Source organism: Bombina bombina, chromosome 1, assembly GCF_027579735.1.
Source record: "Bombina bombina isolate aBomBom1 chromosome 1, aBomBom1.pri, whole genome shotgun sequence".
Classification (NCBI taxonomy): domain Eukaryota; kingdom Metazoa; phylum Chordata; class Amphibia; order Anura; family Bombinatoridae; genus Bombina; species Bombina bombina.
This window is the reverse complement of record NC_069499.1, coordinates 994598618-994622717: the sequence shown is the minus strand read 5'-3', so window position 1 is coordinate 994622717 and position 24100 is coordinate 994598618. Positions and strand designations below refer to the sequence as shown.

At 44.0% G+C, this 24100-nt stretch overlaps 1 protein-coding gene across 3 annotated transcripts in view; it reads left to right on the top strand.

Moving 5' to 3' along the window:
- Positions 1-24100, top strand: part of CHD6 (chromodomain helicase DNA binding protein 6) — a 1034665-nt gene that overhangs the window by 524158 nt on the left and 486407 nt on the right. The window lies entirely within an intron of this gene.

The following is a 24100-nucleotide window of genomic DNA, read 5'->3' as shown; positions in this document are numbered from 1 at the left end:
TGTTAGAAAGAAGATTCTTCAAGCACGATTTTATTATTTTTCAGCAGTGCAAGATTGTTCTGCTTTGTCCTAGGGTGTAGTCGTAGTAAATATCAGTCTCTTCAGTAGAGCAGTGGTGGCTTTCAAGCAATGGGAACTTGTGGGATACAATCCTCACTGCGCCTCCCATGTAGTTAATGCTGCACTAATACTGTAATCCTGAGTAAGATTACTCAGACTTTCTCTTGTAAGATGTATCGAGTCCACAGATTCATCCTTACTTGTGGGATATTCTCCTCCCCTACAGGAAGTGGCAAAGAGAGCACCCACAGCAGAGCTGCCTATATAGCTCTCCCCTTAGCTCCACCCCCAGTCATTCTCTTTGCCTACTCTAAGTAACTAGTAAGTGCAGAGCGAGTGTGGTGACAAAAATGTTAGTTTTTTATTTCTCAAGCAAAAGTTTGTTATTTTAAATGGTGCCGGTGTGTACTATTTACTCTTTGGCAGAAAAAGAGAGGAAGATTTCTGCAAAGAGGATTATGATCTTAGCAATTTGTAACTAAGATCCACTGCTGTTCTCACAAGGGCTGAAGAGTACAGGAAAACTTCAGTTGGGGGAGAGGTCTGCAGGCTAAACTGCATTAAGGTATGTTCAGTGTATGTTTTTCTAGACAGACTGTGTTTATTCTAGAAAAGGCTGGCAATATCCCCATGGGGAAAGGGTAAGCTGTATTCAGACACTTGGATAGGACTTTCAGCTTGCTTGAAGGGCTCATTTGTTACTGGTGACACTGGTAGGAAAAAACGTTTTTTGTTTGTTCAGTAAATGATGCAATTATAACGTTTTTTGAAGGGACTGAAGGGGTCATTGTGGTTTGTGTTAGGGTTTTTTAACCCACATGGTTAATTAAGAGACACTCAGGTGTTTTTCTAATAGGCCTCAAAACATCGAGTGAGGTGTGAGGAGCCTATTTTCGCGCCTCATTTGCGCAGTTTCTTTTCCTTAAGAGTCATCCAACTGCTTTTCTAGAGGTTCCTGCTGGGTTTTAGGGCTGTAAAGGAGGTTTTTTCCCCACAAATCGTTCTGAATGGCAAGTAGACGCCACAGCAGAGCTGTGGCAAGGTGCTGAAAGTCTTTCTCTTGTAAGATGTATAGAGTCCACGGATTCATCCTTACTTGTGGGATATTCTCCTTCCCTACAGGAAGTGGCAGAGAGAGCACCCACAGCAGAGCTGTCTATATAGCTCCCCCCTTAGCTCCACCCCCCAGTCATTCTCTCTGCCTGCTTAACTGCTAGGAAGGGCAAAGAGCTATGTGGCGACTAAAATGTTAGTTTTTTATTGCTCAAGCAAAAGTTTATTATTTTAAATGGTACTGGAGTGTACTATTTACTCTCTGGCAGAAAAGGGATGAAGATTTCTGCAAGGAGGATGATGATCTTAGCACTTTGTAACTAAGATCCACTGCTGTTCTCACAAGGCCTGAAGAGTACTGGAAAACTTCAGTTGGGAGAACAGTTTGCAGGCTAAGCTGCATATGAGGTATATTCAGTCTATATATTTCTAGACAGACTGTGTTAATTCTAGAAAAGGCTGGCAATATCCCCAAGAGGGAAGGGTAAGCTGTATTCAGACGTTTTAATAGGAATTTCAGCTTGCTTGAAGGGCTCATTAGTTACTGGTGACACTGTTAAGAAAAAAAACGTTTTGTTTCTTGATGCATTTATAATGTTTTTTGAAGGGACTAAAGGGGTCATTGTGGCTTGGGTTTGAGTTTTGTAACTCACATGGTTAATTAAGAGACACTCTGGTGTTTCTCTGATAGGCCTCAAAACATCGAGTGAGGTGGGAGGGGCCTATTTTCGCGCCTCAGTTGCACAGTTTCCTTTCCTCTGAGACATATCACTGCTTCTCCTGAGTTTCCTGCTGTGTTTGAGGGCTGTTAAAGAAGTTTTTTCCACCACAAATTGTTCTGAAGGGCAGGTAGGAGCCACAGCAGAGCTGTGGCAAGGTGCTGAAAGTCTTTTTTTACTGGGTTTAACGTTTTTTCAATCCGTTTTTGCCATTAAGGGGTTAATTGTTTATTTGCATAGCTGTGCAAAGTTACTAAGTCTTTATAATGCTACTGTAAAAATTTTGTTAAGTTTACTGCTTTTTTACACTGTTTTGCAGAACTTGTGCAGCTTTTTTTCTCTTAAAGGCAGAGTACCTTTTTCTAAGTGTTATTTAGTTTGATTACAGTGTTTTCCAAGCTTGCTTGTTACATTACTAGCCTGTTTAACATGTCTGATACCAAGGAAAATCCTTGTTTAATATGTTTGGAAGTCATTGTGGAACCCCCTCTTAGAATGTATCCCAAATGTACTGATATGTCTATAAATTATAAAGAACATATATTAGCACTTAAAAGTAGAGCAATAGATGATTCTCAGTCAGAAGTAAATGAGAGTTCGCCATCCAGCTCTCCCCAAGTGTCACAACCAGTAACGCCCGCACAAGTGACGCCAAGTACCTCTAGTGCGTCACATTCATTTACTTTACAAGACATGGCCACAGTTATGAATACAACCCTCACTGAGGTTTTATCCAAACTGCCCGGTTTACAAGGAAAGAGGGACAGCTCTGGGTTAAGGAAAAATGCTTATCCGTCTCACGCTTAAATAGCTGTTTCTGATATGCCCTCACAATGCTCTGAAGGGGCGAGGGATTTGTTATCTGAGGGAGAAATTTCTGATTCAGGAAAGACGCTTCCTCAGACAGATTCTGATATGAGGGCCTTTAAATTTAAGCTTGAACACCTCCGCTTATTGCTTAGGGAGGTATTAGCAACTCCAGATGATTGTGACCCTACAGTGGTCCCAGATAAATTGTGTAAAATGGATAGATACTTAGAGGTTCCTGTTTACACTGATGTTTTTCCAGTCCCTAAGAGGATTGTGAATATTATTACTAAGGAGTGGGATAGACCAAGTATTCCGTTCTCTCCCCCTCCTGTTTTTAAGAAAATGTTTCCCATATCTGACACCATGCGGGACTCGTGGCAGACAGTTCCTAAGGTGGAGGGAGCTATTTCTACTCGGTCTAAGCGTACAACTATATCTATCGAGGACAGTTGTGCTTTCAAAGATCCTATGGATAAAAAATTAGAGGGTGTCCTGAAGAAAATTTTTGTTCATCAAGGTTTTTCTCTCCATCCTATTGCGTGCATTGTTCCTGTAATGACTGCAGCTGCTTTCTGGCTCTAGAAGAGGCTCTTCAAATGGAGACTCCATTAGAGGAAATTATGGACAGAATTAAGGCACTTAAGTTGGCTAATTCTTTTATTACAGATGCCGCTTTTCAACTGGCTAAATTAGCGGCAAAGAATTCAGGTTTTGCAATTTTAGCATGCAGGGCGTTATGGCTTAAGTCCTGGTCTGCTGATGTGTCATCTAAATCTAAACTTTTGAACATTCCTTTCAAAGGTAAGACCCTATTCGGGCCTGAACTGAAGGAGATTATTTCAGACATTACTGGAGGGAAGGGTCATGCCCTCCCTCAGGATAGATCAAATAAGATGAGGGCCAAACAAAATAATTTTTGTTTCTTTTCTGAACTTTAAGAGTGTTCCCATTTCAGCTTCCTCTGCTACAAAGCAAGAGGGGAATTTTGCCCAATCCAAGTCAGTCTGGAGACCTAACCAGGCTTGGAACAAGGGTAAACAGGCTAAGAAGCCTGCAGCTGCCTCTAAGACAGCATGAAGGGGTAGCCCCCGATCCGGGACCGGATCTAGTAGGCAAACTCTCTCTCTTTGCTCAGGCTTGGGCTAGAGATGTTCACGATCCCTGGGCTTTAGAAACTTTAGAAACTGTGTCCCAGGGATATATTCTTGAATTTAAGGGCTCCCTTCCAAGGGGGAGAATTCACATTCTTACGCTGTGTAGAAGACCTACATACCATGGGGGTGATTCGCCCAGTCCCAAAGGAGGAACTGGGGCTAGGGTTTTATTCAAACCTGTTTGTGGTTCCCAAGAAAGAGGGAACTTTCAGACCAATCTTGGATCTCAAAATTCTAAACAAGTTCCTCAAAGTTCCATCATTCAAGATGGAGACTATTCGGACTATTCTACCTCTGATCCAGGAGGGTCAATATATGACTACCGTGGACTTAAAGGATGCGTATCTACACATCCCTATTCACAGAGATCATCATCAATTCCTCAGATTCTCCTTTTTAAACGGGCATAACCAGTTTGTGGCCCTTCCTTTCGGGTTGGCCATGGCTCCCAGAATTTTTACAAAAGTGCTAGGGTCCCTTCTGGCAGTTCTACGACCTCGGGCATAGCAGTGGCGCCTTATCTAGAATACATCTTAATTCAGGCGTCGACTTTCCAGCTAGCCAAGTCTCACACAGACATCATGTTGGCTTTTCTGACATCTCACGGGTGGAAGGTGAACATAAAAAAGAGTTCTCTCTTCCCTCTTACAAGAGTTTCCTTCCTAGGGACTCTGATAGACTCGGTAGAAATGAAAATATTTCTGACGGAGGTCAGAAAGTTAAAACTCTTATCCACTTGCCGAGTTCTTCATTCCATTCCTCGGCCATCAGTGGCTCATTGTATGGAGGTAATCGGACTCATGGTAGCGGCAATGGACATAGTTCCTTTTGCACGTCTACACCTCAGACCACTGCAACTATGCATGCTCAAACAGTGGATTGGGGATTATGCAGACTTATCTCCTCAACTGCATCTGGACCAGGAGACCAGAGATTCTCTTCTCTGGTGGTTGCCTCAGGACCACCTGTCTCAGGGAATGTGCTTCTGCAGGCCAGAGTGGCTGATTGTAATGACAGATGCCAGCCTGCTAGGCTGGGGTGCAGTCTGGAACTTCCTGAAAGCACAGGGCTTATGGTCTCGGGAGGAAGCTCTCCTCCCGATAAACATTTTAGAACTGAGAGCGATTTTCAATGCGCTTCAGGCGTGGCCTCAGCTTGCTGCGGACAAATTCATCAGGTTTCAGTCGGACAACATCACAACTGTAGCTTATATCAATCATCAGGGAGGAACAAGGAGTTCTCTAGCGATGATGGAGGTAACCAAAATAATCCGGTGGGCAGAGGCTCACTCTTGCCATCTCTCAACAATCCACATCCCAGGAGTAGAGAACTGGGAGGCGGATTTTCTAAGTCGTCAGACTCTTCATCCGGGGGAGTGGGAACTCCATCCGGAGGTATTCGCCCAGCTGATTCAGCTATGGGGCACACCAGAATTGAATCTGATAGCGTCTCGTCAGAATACCAAACTTCCTTGTTACGGGTCCAGGTTCCGGGATCCCAAGGCGGTACTGATTGATGCTCTAGCAGTGCCTTGGTCCTTCATTCTGGCTTATGTATTTCCACCGTTTCCTCTCCTCCCACGTCTGGTTGCCAGAATCAAGCAGGAGAGAGCTTCGGTAATTCTGATAGATTCTGCGTGGCTACGCAGGACTTGGTATGCAGACCTAGTTGACATGTCCTCGGTTCCACCGTGGACTCTGCCAATGAGGCGGGACCTTCTAATTCAAGGGCCGTTCACGCATCCAAATCTAATTTTTCTGTGTCTGACTGCTTGGAGATTGAATGCATGATTTTTTCAAAGCGTGGTTTCTCTGAATCGGTCATTGATACCCTGATTCAGGCTAGAAAGCCTTTCACCAGGAAGATTTATCATAAGATTTGGCGCAAATATCTTTGTTGGTGTGAATCCAAAGGTTACTCGTGGAGTAAGATTAGGATTCCTAGAATATTGTCTTTTCTCCAAGATGGTTTGGAGAAGGGAATATCTTCTAGTTCTCTTAAAGGTCAAATATCTGCTTTGTCTATTCTACTTCACAAACGTCTGGCAGATTTCCCAGACGTTAAAGCATTTAGTCAGGCTTTGGTCAGAATCAAGCCTGTATTTAAATCTGTTGCTCCGCCATGGAGCCTAATCTTAGTTCTTAAAGTTCTTCAAGGGGTTTCGTTAGAAGCTTAATATCTATGGAATGCATAGGTTCAATCTTGGAAAGTTTCGTTTTTAGTAGCTATCTCTTCGGCTCGAAGAGTTTCTGAGCTATCTGCTTTACAATGTGATTCCCCTTACCTTGTTTTCCATGCAGATATGGTGGTTTTAAGTACCAAACCTGGGTTTCTCCCTAAGGTTGTTTCTAATAAGAATATCAATCAAGAGATTGTGGTTCCTTCTTTGTGTCCTAATCCTTCATCCAAGAAGGAACGTCTGTTACACAATCTTGATGTGGTTTGTGCTTTAAAATTCTACTTACAAGCAACTAAAGATTTCCGTCAAACATCTTCTTTGTTTGTTGTTTATTCTGGTAAACGGAGAGGTCAAAGGGCTGCGGCTACCTCTCTTTCCTTTTGGCTGAAAAGCATCATCCTTTTGGCCTATGAGACTGCTGGACGGCAGCCTCCTGAAAGGATTACTGCTTATTCTACTAGAGCTGTGGCTTCCACATGGGCTTTTAAAAATGAGGCTTCTGTTGAACAGATTTGTAAGGCGGCGACTTGGTCTTCGCTTCATACTTTTTCCAAATTTTACAAATTTGATACTTTTGCATCTTCGGAGGCTATTTTTGGGAGAAAGGTTCTACAAGCAGTGGTGCCTTCCGTTTAAGGTCCCTGTCTTGTCCCTCCCTTCATCCGTGTCCTAAAGCTTTGATATTGGTATCCCACAAGTAAGGATGAATCTGTGGACTCTATATCTTACAAGAGAAAACATAATTTATGCTTACCTGATAAATTTATTTCTCTTGTGATGTATCGAGTCCACGGCCCGCCCTGTTTTTTAAGACAGGCATATATATTTTTATTTTTAAACTTTCAGTCACCACTGCACCCTATGGTTTCTCCTTTTTCTTCCTAGCCTTCGGTCGAATGACTGGGGGGTGGAGCTAAGGGGGAAGCTATATAGGCAGCTCTGCTGTGGGTGCTCTCTTTGCCACTTCCTGTAGGGGTGGAGAATATCCCACAAGTAAGGATGAATCCGTGGACTCGATACATCACAAGAGAAAATTTTTTATAAGGTAAGCATAAATTATGTTTTATCTCTTTTTTTCCACAGGTCCATGTGAGGGAGAAGACCTCTCAAACCTAGTGAGCTCCCTTACTGCCTGGCAGATCTATGAGGTAAGCGCTGAGTTTATTTTTTCTGGGCTAAATGCAGGATAAATTGGGCACTTTATTTCCATTAATAAATGGAACATTTCTCCTATATGTTTGGGGGAACATATACAGGAAGGGCAATATTTGTTATGGCAGGCACTGGGGCTGAGGAGTTTATATAAGGCTCATATTTGGTGTGATGTTCACTTCTCCCGGCGGCTTGACTTTAAGAAACATTTTGCCGACCGGGAGGTTAATTTCTTTTGCATGATGTACCGAGTCCACGGATTCATCCTAACTTGTGGGATATTGTCAGGAAGTAGCAAAGAGAGCACCACAGCAGAGCTGTCTATATAGCTCCCCCCTTAACTCCACCCCCAGTCATTCTCCTTTGCTGGCTCTAAGCAGGAAGAGAAGAGGTGTTAAACTGTTAGTTTTATTTTATCTTCAATCAAGTGTTTGTTATTTTTAAATGGTACCGGTGTTGTACTATTTACTCTCAGGCAGGACATAGATGAAGATTTCTGCCTGGAGGATGATGATCTTAGCATTTGTAACTAAGGTCCACTGCTGTTCCCACAGAAGCTGAGGAGTACAGGAAAACTTCAGTGTGAGGAACGGTTTCTTGCTATACAGCAATGAGGGTATGTTCAGTCATATTTTCTGCAGAGACTGTGTTAACTCAGAAAGGCTGACAGTGTCCCCATTAGGGGAAGGGTAAGCAGTAATCCTAGTGTTGTCAGAGGTTTTTACTAGCTTGCATAAATGGTTAATTTTTTGTGGGCACTCAGTTTGTTATGTGAATTTGGGACAAACGTTTTTGTGTCTGGGAGTTTTCTGTTTTATGGGACATTTGCTTGAGTGTTCTTTGGGGTTGTTTATAACCCACATGGCTTTCAGGCAGGGTTTGTTAGTTTCTCTTACTTGGTGTATTCAGTCCACGGATTCATCCTTACTTGTGGGATATTCTCATTCCCTACAGGAAATGGCAAAAGAGAGCACACAGCAAAGCTGTCCATATAGCTCCCCTCAGGCTCCGCCCCCCATGTCATTCTCTTTGCCGCTCTAACTAGTAGCATCTCCATGGGGATGGTAAAGAGTATGTGGTGTTAGATTTGTAGTTTTTACTTCTTCAATCAAAAGTTTGTTATTTTAAAATAGTGCCGGTTTGTACTATTTACTCTGCAGCAGAAAGTGATGAAGATTCTGCTGAGAGGAAAAAGATTTTAGCATGTTGTAACTAAAATCCATTGCTGTTCCCACGCAGGACTGTTAAATACAGGAGAGCTTCAGTTGGGGGGAACAGTTGCAGGCTTATTCTGCTTGAGTTATGTTTCAGTCATATTTTCTAACAAGACCTGGTAGTGCTAGAAAACTGACAGATATCCCATGAGGGAGGTAAGCCATTTTCTCAGACACAGTATAGAAAGAGGGCTTCACTTAAGGGCTTAATACTGACAGACACTTAATGGGCTAATTGATTCCTTTATTAGAGTAATCTGATGTGATTTAACGTTTTTAAGCGTTTGCAAACACTTTTTGGGGTATTTTTACGCCTGGCATTGTAATAGACAGCTATTTTGACTCAGAAAGGCCCCATATCTCTAGAGTGAGAAGGAGGAGGCCTCATTTTCGCGCCTCAATTGCGCAGTTAGTTTGGAACACAGCTCCACGCAGCTTCATGTGCAGAGCCTTTATTAGAGTACAGGAGGACTTCAGAGAGGCTTCATTTACTCCTGCAAATAACCCTAAAGGAAGGTAAAGCCACGGCAAAGACTGTGGCAGAGTACTGTAGTGCGTTAAACAGTTTTTTTTACTCATTTTGCTCCGGTTTGGGCATTAAGGGGTTAAATGATTTGAAAACTTGTGTGCAATCATTTCAAGTCATGAGGATCATGTGGTGAAAATTTCATTAAGATCGGATGTTTTTTGATGATTTGGTAAAAAGTGTGTCTCTTTTTATTATTTAAAGAGACAGTAACGTTTTTTCAAAAAGTGTTTTTTTCAACCTTTTAGTGTTTTCTGAGTCTGTCAAACATGTCTGAGTCTTCAGATAGACCTTGTTCTTTATGTTCAAAAGCCATGGCAATACCCCCTTTACACTTATGTTTAAAGTGTGCACAAACATCTAAACATTTCAAAGATCATCCAGTGACAATACAAAATGCTGCCCAAGATGATTCTTTAACGGAGGGTAATGAGGATAGTCCTCCTTCCTCCCCCCACGTGTCTACGCCAGTTACGCCCGCGCAAGCGATGCCTAGTACCTCTAGCGCATTGCCCCCTGTTACCTTACAGAAGTTAGCGGCAGTAATGGATAATTCCCTTGCAGCTTTTTTATCCAAACTGCCAGTTTTTCCAAGAAAGCGCGATAGCTCAGTGTCAAACATAGAGGATGGGCCATCTGTAGCTTTGGATAATGTATCTGTAGCACCCTCACAAAACTCAGAGGTAGCAGTGAGGGAAGGGCTGTCTGAGGGAGAAATTTCTGACACAGGGAAAGTTTCTCAGCAGACGAGTCAGATTCCTTAGCGTTTAAATTTAAGCTGGAACACCTCCACATACTGCTTAAGGAGGTTTTGGCTACGCTAGACGATTGTGACCCCATGGTGGTCCCTGAAAAATTGTGTAAAATGGACAGATACTTAGAGGTCCCTGTATACACTGAGGCATTTCCGATCCCTAAGAGGGTGGCGGATATTGTGACTAAGGAGTGGGAGAGACCAGGTGTACCCTTTGTTCCCCCACCTATCTTTAAGAAAATGTTCCCCATAAATGACCCCAGGAGGGACGCGTGGCAGACGGTCCCTAAGGTAGAGGGGGCCTTTTCAACATTGGATAAGCGTACAACTATACCAATAGAGGACAGTTGTGCTTTCAAAGACCCTATGGATAAAAAATTGGAGGGCTTACTAAAGAAAATTTTTGTTCAGCAAGGTTTTCTGCTTCAACCAATCGCCTGCATTATTCCTGTAACTACTGCATTGGCCTTTTGGTTTGAGGCTCTGGAGGAATCGCTCCAGAGGGAAACTTCATACGATGAGGTCATGGATAGAATTCACGCTTTAAAACTGGCTAATTCTTTTATCACTGATGCCGCGCTCCAATCAGTTAAATTAGCGGTGAAAACCTCTGGTTTTGCCGTCATGGCGCGACGAGCACTTTGGCTCGAATCGTGGTCGGCGGATGTGTCGTCTAAGACGAAACTGTTAAACATTCCCTTCAAGGGGAAAACCCTTTTCGGCCCAGAGCTGAAAGAAATTATTTCAGATATCACTGGAGGCAAGGGCCATGCCCTTCCACAAGATAGGCCATTCAAGGCCAAAAACAAGGCTAATTTTCGCTCCTTTCGCAACTTCCGGAGCGGATCTGCCACAACTTCTGCTGCAAGATAACGCTTCCCAGCCCAAAGCAACCTGGAAACCCTTGCAGGGCTGGAATAAGGGTAAACAGGCCAAGAAGCCTGCTCCTGCTACCGAGACAGCATGAAGGGGTATCCCCCGATCAGGGATTGGATCTAGTAAGGGGCAGACTTTCTCTCTTCGCTCAGGCTTGGGCAAGAGACGTTCCAGATCCCTGGGCATTAGAAATAGTTCCTCAGGGGTACCTTCTAGAATTCAAGGATTTTCCCCCAAGGGGAAGGTTCCACATTTCTCATTTGCCTTCAGACCAAATAAAGAAACAGGCGTTCTTACGCTGTGTAGAAGATCTTCTAAAAATGGGAGTGATATACCCAGTTCCTATTGCAGAACAAGGACTTGGCTTTTACTCAAACCTGTTCATAGTTCCCAAAAAGGAGGGAACTTTCAGGCCAATCCTGGACCTAAAAATTCTAAACAAGTTCCTAAGAGTTCCGTCTTTCAAGATGGAAACCATTCGGACAATCTTGCCGATGATCCAGGAGGGTCAATATATGACTACCGTGGATCTAAAGGATGCATATTCCTATCCACAAAGATCACCATCAGTTCCTAAGGTTCGCCTTTCTGGACAAACATTACCAGTTCGTGGCCCTTCCTTTCGGGTTGGCCACCGCTCCCAGAATTTTCACAAAAGTGCTAGGGTCCCTTCTAGCGGTACTAAGACCGTGGGGCATTGCAGTAGCACCTTACCTGGACGACATATTAATACAGGCGTCGTCCTTTCACAGAGCCAAGGCTCATACGGATATCGTTCTGGCATTTCTAAGGTCTCACGGGTGGAAGGTGAACGTAGAAAAGAGTTCTCTGTCCCCGCTCACAAGGGTTCCCTTTCTGGGAACGTTAATAGACTCGGTAGAAATGAAAATCTTTCTGACAGAGGTCAGGAAGTCAAAACTGTTAAATACTTACCGAGTTCTTCATTCCATTCTTCGGCCTTCCGTGGCTTAGTGCATGGAAGTAATTGGGTTAATGGTTGCGGCAATGGACGTAGTCCCTTTTGCCCGAATCCATCTCAGACCACTGCAGCTGTGCATGCTCAATCAGTGGAATGGAGATTACGCAGATTTGTCTCCTCAAATTCAAATGGACCAGAAAACCAGAGACTCTCTTCTCTGGTGGTTGTCTCAAGATCACCTGTCTCAGGGAATGAGTTTCCGCAGACCGGAGTGGATCATTGTCACGACCGATGCCAGTCTGTTAGGCTGAGGTGCGGTCTGGAACTCCCTGAAGGCTCAGGGGCTATGGTCTCGGGAAGAATCTCTTCTCCCGATAAACATTTTGGAGCTGAGAGCGATATTCAATACGCTCCAGGCGTGGCCTCAACTAGCAGAGGCCAAATTCATCAGATTCCAGTCGGACAACATCACGACTGTAGCGTACATCAATCATCAGGGGGGAACAAAGAGTTCCCTGGCGATGAAGGAAGTATCCAAGATTATCAAATGGGCGGAGGATCACTCCTGCCATCTATCTGCAATTCACATCCCAGGAGTAGACAACTGGGAGGCGGATTTTTTAAGTCGTCAGACTTTAAATCCGGGGGAGTGGGAACTCCACCCGGAGGTTTTTGCTCAACTAACTCAGCTTTGGGGCATTCCAGAGTTGGACCTGATGGCGTCCCGTCAGAACACCAAACTTCCTCTTTACGGATCCAGATCCAGGGATCCCAAGGCGGCATTGATAGATGCATTAATAGCGCCTTGGTCATTCAGTCTAGCTTATGTCTTTCCACCGTTTCCTCTTCTACCTCGGCTGATAGCTAGAATCAAACAGGAGAGGGCTTCAGTGATTCTGATAGCACCTGCGTGGCCACGCAGGACTTGGTATGCAGACCTAGTGGGCATGTCATCGGTCCCACCATGGAAACTGCCATCGAGGCAGGATCTTCTACTCCAAGGTCCTTTCAGGCATCCAAATCTAGTTTCTCTGCAGCTGACTGCTTGGAGATTGAACGCTTAATCCTAGCTAAGCGGGGTTTCTCTGATTCAGTTATAGATACTCTGATACAGGCCAGAAAGCCTGTCACTAGGAAAATTTACCACAAGATATGGCGGAAATATCTTTGATGGTGTGAATCCAAGGGTTACTCGTGGAGTAAAGTTAGGATTCCAAGGATATTGTCTTTTCTCCAAGAAGGATTGGAGAAAGGTCTGTCAGCTAGTTCCTTAAAGGGACAGATGTCTGCTCTGTCTATCCTGTTACACAAGCGTCTGGCAGCTGTACCAGACGTTCAGGCGTTTGTACAGGCCCTAGTTAGAATCAAGCCTGTCTACAGACCTGTGACTCCTCCATGGAGTCTAAATTTAGTTCTTTCAGTTCTTCAAGGGGTTCCGTTTGAACCTTTGCATTCCATAGATATTAAGTTATTATCTTGGAAAGTTTTGTTTTTAGTAGCTATTTCTTCTGCTCGAAGAGTTTCAGAATTGTCTGCTTTACAGTGTAATGCACCCTATCTGGTGTTCCATGCAGATAAGGTTGTTTTGCGTACTAAACCTGGTTTCCTTCCAAAGGTGAAAAGGTTTCTAATAAGAATATTAACCAGGAAATCATTGTTCCTTCTCTGTGCCCTAATCCAGTTTCTAAGACGGAACGACTGTTGCACAATCTTGATGTGGTTCGTGCTTTAAAGTTCTATTTAAAAGCAACTAAAGATTTCAGACAAACATCCTTGTTTGTTGTGTATTCTGGTAAGAGGAGAGGTCAGAAAGCGACTGCTACCTCTCTTTCCTTCTGGCTGAAAAGCATCATCCGATTGGCTTATGAGACTGCTGGAAAGCAGCCTCCTGAACGAATTACTGCTCATTCCACCAGAGCTGTGGCTTCCACATGGGCTTTCAAGAATGAGGCTTCTGTTGAACAGATTTGTAAGGCAGCGACTTGGTCTTCACTGCATACATTCGCCAAATTTTACAAATTCGATACTTTTGCTTCTTCGGAGGCTATTTTTGGGAGAAAGGTTTTGCAAGCTGTGGTGCCTTCCGTTTAGGTTACCTGACTTGTTCCCTCCCTTCATCCGTGTCCTATTGCTTTGGTATTGGTATCCCACAAGTAAGGATGAATCCGTGGACTGAATACACCAAGTAAGAGAAAACAGAATTTATGCTTACCTGATAAATTACTTTCTCTTACAGGTGTATTCAGTCCACGGCCCGCCCTGATATTTAAGTCGGGTTCAAATTTAATTTACAATAACTACAGTCACCACTGCACCCTATGGTTCTCCTTTTTCTCCTAACCGTCGGTCGAATGACTGGGGGGGGCGGAGCCTGAGGGGAGCTATATGGACAGCTTTGCTGTGTGCTCTCTTTGCCATTTCCTGTAGGGAATGAGAATATCCCACAAGTAAGAATGAATCCGTGGACTGAATACACCTGTAAGAGAAAGTAATTTCTCCAACATAGGTGTGTCCGGTCCACGGCGTCATCCTTACTTGTGGGATATTCTCTTCCCCAACAGGAAATGGCAAAGAGCCCAGCAAAGCTGGTCACATGATCCCTCCTAGGCTCCGCCTACCCCAGTCATTCTCTTTGCCGTTGTACAGGCAACATCTCCACGGAGATGGCTTAGAGTTTTTTAGTGTTTAACTGTAGTTTTTATTATTCAATCAAGAGTTTGTTATTTTAAAATAGTGCTGGTATGTACTATTTACTCTGAAACAGAAAAGAGATGAAGATTTCTGTTTGTATGAGGAAAATGATTTTAGCACCGTAACTAAAATCCATGGCTGTTCCACACAGGACTGTTGAGAGCAATTAACTTCAGTTGGGGGAACAGTGTGCAGTCTCTTACTGCTTGAGGTATGACACATTCTAACAAGACGATGTAATGCTGGAAGCTGTCATTTTCCCTATGGGATCCGGTAAGCCATTTTTATTAAGATAGTAAATAAGGGCTTCACAAGGGCTTATTAAGACTGTAGACTTTTTCTGGGCTAAATCGATTCATTATTAACACATATTTAGCCTTGAGGAATCATTTATTCTGGGTATTTTGATATGATTATATCGGCAGGCACTGTTTTTGACACCTTATTCTTTAGGGGCTTTCCCTAATCATAGTCAGAGCCTCATTTTCGCGCCGGTATGGCGCACTTGTTTTTGAGGACAGCATGGCATGCAGCTGCATGTGTGTGGAGCTCTGATACATAGAAAAGTCTTTCTGTAGGCATCATTTGGTATCGTATTCCCCTTTGGGCTTGGTTGGGTCTCAGCAAAGCAGATTCCAGGGACTGTAAAGGGGTTAAATATAAAAACGGCTCCGGTTCCGTTATTTTAAGGGTTAAAGCTTCCAAATTTGGTGTGCAATTCTTTTAAGGCTTTAAGACACTGTGGTGAAATTTTGGTGAATTTTGAACAATTCCTTCATACTTTTTCGCAATTGCAGTAATAAAGTGTGTTTAGTTTAAAATTTAAAGTGACAGTAACGGTTTTATTTTAAAACGTTTTTTGTGCTTTGTTATCAAGTTTATGCCTGTTTAACATGTCTGAACTACCAGATAGATTGTGTTCTGACTGTGGGGAAACCAAGGTTCCTTCTCATTTAACTATATGTATTTTATGTCATAAAAAAATTTAGTAAAAATGATGCCCAAGATGATTCCTCAAGTGAGGGGAGTAAGCATGGTACTGCATCATCCCCTACTTCGTCTACACCAGTCTTGCCCATACAGGAGGCCCCTAGTACATCTAGTGCGCCAATACTCCTTACTATGCAACATTTAACGGCTGTAATGGATAATTCTATCAAAAACATTTTAGCCAATATGCCCACTTATCAGCGAAAGCGCGACTGCTCTGTTTTAGAAAATTCTGTAGAGCATGAGAACGCTGATAATATGGTTTCTGAAGGGCCCCTACACCTGTCTGAGGGGGCCAGGGAGGTTTTGTCTGAGGGAGAAATTTCAGATTCAGGAAACATTTCTCAACAAGCTGAACCTGATGTGATTAATTTTAAATTTAAGTTGGAACATCTCCGCGCTCTGCTTAAGGAGGTGTTATCCAATTTGGATGATTGTGATTATCTGGTCATTCCAGAACCAATATGTAAAATGGAAAAGTTCTTAGAGGCCCCGGGGCCCCCCGAAGCTTTTCCTATATCCAAGCGGGTGGCGTACATTGTTAGTAAAGAATGGGACAGGCCCGGTATACCTTTAGTACCTCCCCCCATATTTATAAAATTGTTTTCCTATAGTCGACCCCAGAAAGGACTGATGGCAGACAGTCCCCAAGGTCGAGGGGGCGGTTTCTACTCTACACAAGCGCGCCACTATACCCATAGAAGATAGTTGTGCTTTCCAAGATCCTATGGATAAAAAATTAGAAGGTCTGCTAAAGATGTTTGTTCAGCAAGGTTCCCTTCTACAACCAATTGCATGCATTGTCCCTGTCACTGCAGCCGCGTGTTTCTAGTTTGATGAGCTAGGAAAGGCGATTATTAGTAATTCTTCTTCTTATGAGGAGATTATGGACAGAATTCGTGCTCTTAAATTGGCTAATTCTTTCACCCTAGACGCCACCTTGCAATTGGCTAGGTTAGCGGCGAAAAAATTCTGGGTTTGCTATTGTGGCGCAGAGCGCTTTGGTTAAAATCTTGGGCAGCGGATGCGTCTTCCAAGAACAAATTGCTTGACATTCCTTTCAAGGGGAAAACACTCTTTGGCCCTGACTTGAAAGAGATTATCTCTGATATCACTGGGGGCAAGGGCCACGCCCTTCCTCAGGATAGGTCTTTTCAAGACCAAAAATAAACCTAAGTTTCGTCCCTTTCGCAGAAACGGATCAGCCCCAAGGGCTACGTCCTCTAAGCAGGAAGGTAATACTTCTCAAGCCAATCCAGCCTGGAGACCTATGCAAGGCTGGAACAAAGGAAAGCAGGCCAGGAAACCTGCCACTGCTACCAAGACAGCATGAAATGCGGGCCCCCGATCCGGGACCGGATCTGGTGGGGGGCAGACTCTCTCTCTTCGCTCAGGCTGGGGCAAGAGATGTTCTGGATCCTTGGGCGCTAGAAATAGTCTCCCAAGGTTATTCTCTGGAGTTCAAGGGGCTTCCTCCAAGGGGGAGGTTCCACAGGTCTCAGTTGTCTTCAGACCACATAAGAAGACAGGCATTCTTACATTGGGTAGAAGACCTGCTAAAAATGGGAGTGATTCATCCTGTTCCATTAGGAGAACAAGGGATGGGGTTCTACTCCAATCTGTTCATAGTTCCCAAAAAAGAGGGAACGTTCAGACCAATCTTAGATCTCAAGATCTTGAACAAGTTTCTCAAGGTTCCATCGTTCAAGATGGAAACCATTCGAACACTTCTTCCTTCCATCCAGGAAGGTCAATTCATGACCAAGGTGGATTTCAAGGATGCGTATCTACATATTCCTATCCACAAGGAACATCATCGGTTCCTAAGGTTTGCATTCCTGGACAAGCATTTCCAGTTCGTGGCGTTTTCTTTCGGATTAGCCACTGCTCCTAGGATTTTCTCTTAGGTACTAGGGTCCCTTCTGGCGGTGCTAAGACCAAGGGGCATTGCTGTAGTACCTTACTTGGACGACATTCTGATTCGAGCGTCGTCCCTTCCTCAAGTAAAGGCTCACACGGACATTGTCCTGGCCTTTCTCAGATCTCACGGATGGAAAGTGAACGTGGAAAAGAGTTCTCTATCTCCGTCAACGAGGGTTCCCTTCTTGGGAACTATAATAGACTCCTTAGAAATGAGGATTTTTCTGACAGAAGCCAGAAAAACAAAACTTCTAGACTCTTGTCGGATACTTCATTCCGTTCCTCTTCCTTCCATAGCGCAGTGCATGGAAGTGATAGGTTTGATGGTAGCGGCAATGGACATAGTTCCTTTTGTGCGCATTCATCTAAGACCATTACAACTGTTCATGCTCAGTCAGTGGAATGGGGACTATTCAGACTTGTCTCCGAAGATACAAGTAAATCAGAGGACCAGAGACTCATTCCGTTGGTGGCTGTCCCTGGACAACCTGTCACAAGGGATGACCTTCCGCAGACCAGAGTGGGTCATTGTCACGACCGACGCCAGTCTGATGGGCTGGGGCGCGGTCTGGGGATCCCTGAAAGCTCAGGGTCTTTGGTCTCGGGTAGAATCTCTTCTACCGATAAATATTCTGGAACTGAGAGCGATATTCAATGCTCTCAAAGCTTGGCCTCAGCTAGCGAGGGCCAAGTTCATACATCAACCATCAGGGGGGAACAAGGAGTTCCCTAGCGATGGAAGAAGTGACCAAAATCATTCTATGGGCGGAGTCTCACTCCTGCCACCTGTCTGCTATCCACATCCCAGGAGTGGAAAATTGGGAAGCGGATTTTCTGAGTCGTCAGACATTGCATCCGGGGGAGTGGGAACTCCATCCGGAAATCTTTGCCCAAGTCACTCAACCGTGGGGCATTCCAGACATGGATCTGATGGCCTCTCGTCAGAACTTCAGAGTTCCTTACTACGGGTACAGATCCAGGGATCCCAAGGCGGCTCTAGTGGATGCACTAGTAGCACCTTGGACCTTCAAACTAGCTTATGTGTTCCCGCCGTTTCCTCTCATCCCCAGGCTGGTAGCCAGGATCAATCAGGAGAGGGCGTCGGTGATTTTGATAGCTCCTGCGTGGCCACGCAGGACTTGGTATGCAGATCTGGTGAATATGTCATCGGCTCCACCATGGAAGCTACCTTTGAGACGAGACCTTCTTGTTCTAGGTCCGTTCGACCCACTCCAGCTGACTGCTTGGAGATTGAACGCTTGATCTTATCAAAGCGAGGGTTCTCAGATTCTGTTATTAATACTCTTGTTCAGGCCTGAAAGCCTGTAACCAGAAAAATTACCACATAATTTGGTATATCTGTTGATGTGAATCTGCAGGATTCCCTTGGGACAAGGTTAAGATTCCTAAGAGTCTATCCTTCCTTCGAGAAGGATTGGAAAAAGGATTATCTGCAAGTTCCTTGATGGGACAGATTTCTGCCTTGTCTGTGTTACTTCACAAAAAGCTGGCAGCTGTGCCAGATGTTCTAGCCTTTGTTCAGGCTCTGGTTAGAATCAAGCCTGTTTACAAAATTTTGACTCCTCCTTGGAGTCTCAACCTAGTTCTTTCAGTTCTTCAGGGGGTTCCGTTTGAACCCTTACATTCCGTTGATATTAAGTTATTATCTTGGAAAGTTTTGTTTTTGGTTGCAATTTCTTCTGCTAGAAGAGTTTCAGAATTATCTGCTCTGCAGTGTTCTTCTCCTTATCTGGAGTTCCATGCAGATAAGGTGGTTTTGCGTACTAAACCTGGTTTTCTTCCAAAAGTTGTTTCTAACAAAAACATTAATCAGGAGATAGTTGTGCCTTCTTTGTGTCCTAATCCAGTTTCAAAGAAGGAACGTTTGTTGCACAACTTGGATGTAGTTCGTGCTCTCAAATTTTACTTAGCAGCTACTAAGGATTTCAGACAAACTTTGTCTTTGTTTGTTGTTTATTCTGGTAAACGGAGAGGTCAAAAAGCAACTTCTACCTCTCTCTCCTTCTGGATTAAAAGCATTATCCGATTGGCTTATGAGACTGCCGGACGGCAGCCTCCTGAAAGAATCACAGCTCACTCCACTAGGGCTGTGGCTTCCACATGGGCCTTCAAGAACGAGGCTTCTGTTGATCAGATATGTAAGGCAGCGACTTGGTCTTCACTGCACACTTTTTCTAAATTTTACAAATTTGATACTTTTGCTTCTTCTGAGGCTATTTTTGGGAGAAAGGTTTTGCAAGCCGTGGTGCCTTCCATTTAGGTGACCTGATTTGCTCCCTCCCTTCATCCGTGTCCTAAAAGCTTTGGTATTGGTTCCCACAAGTAAGGATGACGCCGTGGACCGGACACACCTATGTTGGAGAAAACAGAATTTATGTTTACCTGATAAATTACTTTCTCCAACGGTGTGTCCGGTCCACGGCCCGCCCTGGTTTTTTTAATCAGGTCTGATAATTTATTTTCTTTAACTACAGTCACCACGGTAACATATGGTTTCTCCTATGCAAATATTCCTCCTTAACGTCGGTCGAATGACTGGGGTAGGCGGAGCCTAGGAGGGATCATGTGACCAGCTTTGCTGGGCTCTTTGCCATTTCCTGTTGGGGAAGAGAATATCCCACAAGTAAGGATGACGCCGTGGACCGGACACACCGTTGGAGAAAGTAATTTATCAGGTAAACATAAATTCTGTTTTATCAGGTAAGCATAAATTCTGTTTTTGTGTAGGCCCCAGCAACATAGAGTGAGGTGGGCAGGGCCTACATTTACAAGCAGCAAGCAACTTCTCCTGAGGTCCTGAGAGTCTTCTTTGGGACTAATTGAAGCTTTAAACCCCATATTATCGCTTCCTAAGGGCAGGTAGGGCCACAGCAGAGCTGTGGCAAGGTGCTAACAGGGGTTTTAACCGGTTTTAGACATATTTCAATCCGTTTTTTTCATTTGGAGGTTTATTGCTTATTAACTTGTGGTGCAATCCTTCTAAAGCTTAGTGGGTACACTGTTAAAATTTCAGAAATATTGAAGCAATTTTAACCTGTTTTGCAGTTTGTGTATGCCTTTTTTTCTCTTAAAGGCACAGTACCGTTTTTGCAAATTGTGTTTTTTTCATTAAATAAAGTGTTTTCCAAGCTTGCTTGCTTTATTACTAGTCTGTTAAACATGTCTGACACTGAGGAAACTCATTGTTCAATGTGTTTAGAAGCCATTGTGGAACCCTCTCTTAGAATGTGTCCCACTTGTACTGATATGTCTATAAATTGCAAACAGCATATTTTGACTTATAAAAGTTTGGCATTAGATGATTCTCAGACAGAAGGAAATCAGGTTTTGCCATCTAGTTCTCCCCAAGTGTCACAACCAGTAACGCCCGCACAAGCGACACCGAGTACTTCTAGTGCGTCTAATTCTTTCACCTTGCAAGATATGGCTTCAGTTATGAATACTACCCTCACAGAGGTTTTATCTAAGCTGCCTGGGTTGCAAGGGAAGCGCAGTAGCTCTGGGTTAAGAACAAATGCTGAGCCTTCTGACGCTTTAGTTGCCGTATCCGATATTCCCTCACAATGTTCTGAAGTAGGGATGAGGGATTTGCTGTCTGAGGGAGAGATTTCTGATTCAGGAAAGATGTTCTCTCAGACAGATTCAGATATGACGGCATTTAAATTTAAGCTAGAGAACCTCCGCTTATTGCTCAGGGAGGTTTTAGCTACTCTGGATGATTGTGACCCTATTGTAGTTCCAGAGAAATTGTGTAAAATGGACAAATATTTAGAGGTTCCTGTTTACACTGATGTGTTTCCGGTCCCTAAGAGGATTTCGGGCATTGTTACTAAGGAGTGGGATAAACCAGGTATTCCGTTCTCTCCCCCTCCTGTTTTTAAGAAAATGTTTCTCATTTCTGACACCATAAAGGACTCATGGCAGACGGTCCCTAAGGTGGAGGGAGCTATTTCTACCCTGGCTAAGCGTACAACTATACCTATTGAAGACAGTTGTGCTTTCATTGATTAATTTCTAGGGACTCTGATAGACTCGGTGGACATGAAAATATTTCTGACGGAGGTCAGGAAATCAAAGATTTTGTCCACCTACCGAGCTCTTCATTTCATTCCTCGGCCGTCAGTGGCTCAGTGTATGGAGGTAATCGGACTAATGGTAGCAGCAATGCTCGCTTGCATCTCAGACCACTGCAACTATGCATGCTCATTCAGTGGAATGGGGATTATGTGGATTTATCTCCTCAGATAAATATGGATCAAGAGACCAGAGACTCTCTTCTTTGGTGGTTGTCACAGGATCATCTGTCCCAGGGAATGTGTTTCCGCAGGCCAGAATGGGTTATAGTGACGACAGACGCCAGTCTTCTGGGCTGGGGTGCAGTCTGGAATTCCCTGAAAGCTCAGGGTTTGTGGACTCGGGAGGAGGAGGCTCTCCTACCGATAAATATTCTGGAATTAAGAGCGATATTCAATGCTCTCCAGGCATGGCCACAGCTGGCTTCCGTCAGATTCATCAGGTTTCAGTCGGACAACATCACGACTGTGGCTTATATCAATCATCAGGGCGGAACAAAGAGTTCCTTAACGATGATAGAGGTCTCAAGGATAATCCAATGGGCAGAGGCTCACTCTTGCCATCTGTCAGCGATCTATATCCCAGGTGTAGAGAACTGGGAGGCAGATTTTCTAAGTCGTCAGACTTTTCATCCGGGGGAGTGGGAACTCCATCCGGAGTGGTTTGCTCAGCTGGTTCGGCTATGGGGCACACCAGAGTTGGATCTGATGGCGTCTCGTCAGAACGCCAAACTTCCTTGTTACGGCTCCAGGTCAAGGGATTCTCAGGCTGTACTGATAGATGCTCTAGCAGTACCCTGGTCGTTCAACCTGGCTTATGTGTTTCCACCTTTCCCTCTCCTTCCACGTCTGATTGCCAGAATCAAACAGGAGAGAGCATCGGTGATTTTGATAGCGCCTGCGTGGCCACGCAGGACTTGGTATGCAGACCTGGTGGACATGTCATCCCTTCCACCATGGTCTCTGCCATTGAGACAGGACCTTCTTATTCAAGGTTCATTCAAGCATCCAAATCTAATTTCTCTGCAACTGACTGCTTGGAGATTGAACGCTTGATTCTTTCAAAGCGGGGTTTCTCTGAGTCAGTCATAAATACCTTGATTCAGGCTCGATAGCCTTTTACCAGGAAAATTTATCATAAGATATGGCGTAAATATCTTTTTTGGTGCAAATCCAAAGGCTTCTCCTGGAGTAAAATCAGGATTCCTAGGATTTTGTCTTTTCTCCAAGAGGGATTGGAGAAAGGATTATCAGCTAGTTCCCTAAAGGGACAGATATCTGCTCTGTCTATTTTGTTGCACAAGCGTCTGGCAGATGTTCCAGATGTTCGGGCTATTTGTCAGGCTTTAGTTAGAATTAATCCTGTGTTTAAACCTATTGCTCTGCCATGGAGTCTAAATTTAGTTCTTAGAGTTCTTCAGGTGATTCTGTTTGAACCCATGCATTCCATAGATATTAAGCTTTTATCTTGGAAAGTTTTGTTCCTAGTTGCTATCTCTTGAGCTCGAAGAGTTTCTGAACTATCTGCATTACAATGTGACTCTCCTTATCTTGTGTTCCATGCTGATAAGGTGGTTTTGCCTACCAAGCCTGGGTTCCTACCTAAGGTTGTTACTAACAGGAATATCAATCAAGAAATTGTTGTTCCTTCTCTGTGTTCTAATCCTTCTTGTAAGAAGGAACGTCTGTTGCACAACTTGGACGTGGTTCATGCTTTGAAATTTTATTTGCAGGTAACCAAAGATTTTCGTCAAACATCTTCTTTGTTTGTTGTCTATTCTGGAAAGCGTAGGGGTCAAAAGGCTACGGCGACTTCTCTTTCCTTTTGGCTGAAAAGCATCATCCGTTTGGCTTATGAAACTGCTGGACAGCCTCCTGAAAGGATTACAGCTCATTCTACTAGAGCGGTAGCTTCCACATGGGTTTTAAGAATGATGCTTCTGTTGAACAGATTTGTAAGGCTGCGACTTGGTCGTCGCTTCATGCCTTTTCAAAATTTTACAAATTTGATACTTTTGCTTCTTAGGAGGCTATTTTTGGGAGAAAGGTTTTGCAAGCAGTGGTGCCTTCTGTTTAGGTTCCTGTCTTGTCCCTCCCTTCATCCGTGTCCTAAAGCTTTGGTATTGGTATCCCACAAGTTAGGATGAATCCGTGGACTCGGTACATCATGCAAAAGAAAACAAAATGTATGCTTACCTGATAAATTTCTTTCTTTTGCGATGTACCGAGTCCACGGCCCACCCTGTCTATTCAAGACAGTATTTTTTAATGTAAATTTCAGTCACCTCTGCACCTTATAGTTTCTCCTTTTCTTCCTTGGCCTTCGGTCGAATGACTGGGGGGTGGAGTTAAGGGGGGAGCGATATAGACAGCTCTGCTGTGGTGCTCTCTTTGCTACTTCCTGTCAGGAAGGACAATATCCCACAAGTTAGGATGAATCCGTGGACTCGGTACATCGCAAAAGAAAGACATTTATCAGGTAAGCATACATTTTGTTTTAGTGGTAATTTGTTCCATTGTGAGTTAAGATGGACCAAGAGGTCCTGCAAAATGTGGAACCACCAATCCCTTTCTATTCCTGTATTGAGAGAACTCTGAATTACAGGGATAGACTTTTTCTGAGCCAACATTGACTAAGGCGGATGCTGTCCAGGAGTCTAATGACAATGTTCAATATATGCCGCAGCTTTCTCCTCAAGTGTCCCAAGTACATGCAGTGCCCTGCGCTTCCTCTCAAACTCCGCCTGGACATTGCTAGCCTCATGTCCTCTGCAGTATCTGATGCGTTGCCTGTATTTCCCATGCTGCAGGAAAAGCACGAAAGGAAATGTAAAGTATCAGTGAGTAAGGTTTTTGACACAGTCGTGGCTATTACGAATGTTCCCTCTCAGAAGTCTGAAGAGGAAGATACTTCGGTAGCATCTGATGGTGAAATCTCAGACTCAGACAGTGTAACTCCTTCTTTTGATGCTGAATTTGTATCCTTCAG